The sequence below is a fragment of the Miscanthus floridulus genome, chromosome 14, assembly GCF_019320115.1.
Source record: "Miscanthus floridulus cultivar M001 chromosome 14, ASM1932011v1, whole genome shotgun sequence".
Lineage (NCBI taxonomy): Eukaryota > Viridiplantae > Streptophyta > Magnoliopsida > Poales > Poaceae > Miscanthus > Miscanthus floridulus.
Window position 1 is genome coordinate 69391000 of NC_089593.1, and position 3983 is coordinate 69394982.

At 45.9% G+C, this 3983-nt stretch overlaps 1 long non-coding RNA gene across 1 annotated transcript; it reads left to right on the plus strand.

Moving 5' to 3' along the window:
* The first annotated feature begins 1888 nt into the window (after nucleotides 1-1888).
* Nucleotides 1889-3226, plus strand: LOC136502869 (uncharacterized). The gene is made up of 4 exons (XR_010770736.1): nucleotides 1889-2309; nucleotides 2400-2701; nucleotides 2785-2877; nucleotides 2959-3226. It is a non-coding gene; the product is annotated as an uncharacterized lncRNA (long non-coding RNA).
* Nucleotides 3227-3983: the final 757 nt, after the last annotated feature.

The following is a 3983-nucleotide window of genomic DNA, read 5'->3' on the forward strand; positions in this document are numbered from 1 at the left end:
ATACCTATGAGCCAAAAGGTAGACCTATGGGAGAAGCTGAAGCAGAACTTTAGGTTTTCGGAGGGAACGCACGAGTTGGTACAAGAAAATGCTTTTAAGATAATGGGGCAGAGCTTCCGACGTTGGCGGTCGAATCTGAACAAGAACTTTATCCAACAGAAGTTAACTCCTTTCCACGAGTATGGCAACATAACTCCTAGTCAATGGAAGGAGCTCGTGGCTGAGAAGACTTCAGAGGCATCATTGGCCCTCAGTGCCCGTAACAGCGAGCAGGCGAAGAAGAACCAACACTACCCTCGTCTAGGCCCTGATGGCTATGCTGGCAAGCAAGAGGTCTTTAGGAAGATGGACGCAGAGGCCGAAGCTGCTAGGAATACTGAAGTGCCAAAGTTGAAGTCATGCCTCAAACAGTGGATATACGCGAGGAGTGTGGATTCATCCGGTAGTAGCCTCCAGTTTGCTAAGCCCGAGACCGGAGAGGTGGTATCAAAGATACTGAAACTTGATGAAGACAAAGAGAAGGGCGCATTCAACCCTTCTAGAGAGAGGGACGAGCTTACCATTGCCTTAGGAAACCCCGAGCACATAGGACGCACCAGGGGGCTAGGGAAGAGGATGTCCTAAAAGCACGGATTCATAGAGGAGAGGAACATGTACAAGAAACATGGCAGAGACCGAGAGTCTAATCTTGAGCGCCAAGTGAAGGCTCTATTTGAAAAGATGTTGGTGGAGAAAGGACTATCTATGATGGAGCCACAAACACTAATGGGGCCACCTGGAGAACTGGCAGTAGTTGGTAGCCCTCCAGATGTTCCCAGCAGTCAAGGTTCCAATGCAACCGGAACCCCCATCGATCGTATACGGGCACCAACTAGTTGCAAATTGGTGGTTCCGATGGGCAGGCAAAACGTGATCATTGAGGTGGCAACGGGCGTGGCACATCCTCCAGGCAGCACGTGGCACAATAGGGACATCCCGTAGGACTACACTAGGGTCGAGGTGCATACCGTGAAGCCTGAGTTCATGACTTGGAAGATAGAACACCCTACTCCTGAGGGGCTTGTGTTACTCGGAGACGTCATGAACCAGTTCATCCTCTATCACAGATGGGACATTGTATTGACCGAGTCTTCACTAACTCCGACTGAAGTTCATCCTCTAGAGTGACCCGTCGAGGACGGGGAGGTATACTCACCGGCCCATGACCATGACCACCACACGCTAGATACTTCTCCACCTCGTACCGATCAAGGGCATGATGACATGCCACATCCTTCTCCACCTCGTACCGAGCATGGGCATGATGACATGCCACGTCCTTCTCTAGCTCGTACTGAGCAAAGGCATGATGAGATGCAACATCCTTCTCAACAAGCGCAGCCGATACATGAACAACAAGTGTCTCATGAACAGCAATTGCCTTGTGAACAGCCGATACGTGAAGAACAAGTGGCCCCTAGAGCAGGTGATGCACAAGTTGACAAGGACGTGCCCGAATGGGAAGCTCGAAACAAAATCCCAATCAAGATAAGGCCATTGTATATGGGCATTAATGACGTCTCGTCGGTGCACAAGTGGATGGCCCATGACCAATTCAAGCCTAAGAACCAAGTAAAAGAATTCAGAGCACCAGCTTCTGAGGAGGGCACCACTAGCAAACTACACAAAGGGTTTAAAAAGTATCCAGCTGTTGATAACCTCAAATGGTCAAATGATTGCCCAGATAAATATGAAAAAGGCAAGAACTTCCTACCAAACCGAGTCATACAGTGCTTGCCACGTGGAATGAGAAAGTTCCATGATTGGTACTTGCGTGCTCAGATAATAGAATTAGAAATCTTACAAGTATGGATCCCTGCCGACACATTTGGAGCCCCAGGTGGGCAAATTGCCGTTGAGTTTAAGGATATCCAGGCATGCTTCCACCTCGGACGAATGGAAATGAATCTAATTCGCATGTGGTGCCTGTAAGTCCTTGCCCTCTCGATATGATATGAATGTAATCTTTTGATTTTGTTGTAACTAACCCGCGCCGTGATTTATAGAATGCAAGCAGACTTTGTGAGAAAGAGGCTAGCTCTGAAACATGGGTATATAGACCCTTCACCTATAGCATCAACAAATTTTAATTACCCTAAAGAGTGGAAACTAGATTGCAAAGAACTAGGAGGTGGAAAGACACTTAAGGAAAAAGAGGATATCAGGAACAAGAAAATATTGGAAGAGTCCCTCAAGATTGCGGCATACATTGCCATATGTTTTAAAAATCTCCAACAACACGATAATATATGGATACCATACCACTTCAAGTAAGTTCGACTGTATACTTAGCTTTGTTTAATATACTTTGTTCGATGCAAAAGAGCTTATGTGTTCCTTCTATGACTAAATTCATGCAGCGATCACTGGATTTGCATAGGCGTCTGGCTCTCACATAGCATGGCATGGGTCTTTGATTTAGCGGATTTCCCAGTCGAGACATACAAAGACTTCATAGCGATTGTCAAGACATATATATATCGACAATCCTCATTTTAGCTACTATGTTTGTATACATACTTGTAAGGTTCAATGTGGGATACTAACAAGTTGCATTTGCTAAAACCATTGGAACAGGGCATTCAGGCACTATGTCCAGGAACATAAGGGGAGGCATCATCCAAATAGGAAGGAAAAGTTGTATGTCAAAACTCTATGTGCGGTAAGTGTCATTTACTTTGGTACTCCATATATTACGTGTCTGTCAATAGCATTACTTAATGTCTCCATATGCAAAACACACAGTGCCCGAAGCAGAAGCCTGGGAGTCTACATTGTGGATACTACACATGTATTATGATGAGTACCATCGGTGGCTACAACAGAAATCCCAATCTGGTAAGTTTGAACCTCTTCGCTCGTAGTATGAAAAGTTCACATATGTTGTGATATAGTAAACCTAAACTTGTTCTCTTGTAGTTGGAGAAAGATAAAGACACGAGAAGGAACCCATACAAGGATGACAAGCTCTTAGAGATGGTCGGCGACCTTTGCAACTTCATAATGGACCAGATTGTGTACCATAAAGGCACTTACCATCATCTTCTTTCTGACTTAGGTAGTAATCCTCTATACCAACACCTTCGTGAGACTGATAGGCTAGCCCTAGGCCGTTGATGACAATGTTGACTTGTGGTATGGTTTGGATCAGACTTTGGAATGGTTTGGACTTTGTTTTGCATGTGGACTTATGGATTTCTTAATAGACTATGTTATAATGATGGACTTCATAATGGACTATGTTGTAATGATGGACTTTTGTGAATTATGACTTATGATGATGTTCTAAATAATGGTCTTGTGTTTGTGGATTATGACAGCCGGTCCTGGTGGCGGATGGAGCCAGGGAAGAAGGTCGACATGGGGGCGCACAGCGGATCCTGGTGGCGGATGGAGCCAGAGACGAGGATGAAGATGGTCACTAGGGGTGGATCCAGATCCAGACGGCAATGGCGGCGCAAGGGTTCAGCCATGGCTCGGTCTCCTTGGGGTGGGGGACGGAGAGGCGAGGCTCGGTCTCCTTAGCGTGGGTGGTGGAAGATGGTGTGGATGGTGGAAGATGGCGGCGGCGACGCTAGGGTTAGAAAAATTTCGGCAACCCTTCAGGGTCAAAATGAATGCGCCAAAGGAGTTAGAAAAATTTGGGGAGGGGAGGGAGTTTATTTAGGCGAGCATTAACTGAGGCGAGCGGCATAGGGTGCCTGCCTCGGTTAATATTAACTGAGGTGGGTAGCATAGGGTGCCCGCCACGGTTAATATTAACCGAGGCGGGCGTCTTAGGTTGCCCGACACGGTTAATATTAACTGATGCGGGCGGATTATGGTGCCCACCTCGGTTAATCTTTTCCATTTTTTTATTTTAGACGCAATGCCTCGGTTGTTTTTGTTTTATAATGTTTTAAAATTGCTATTTAATTTCTAATGTTTTTTAAAATGCATAGGAG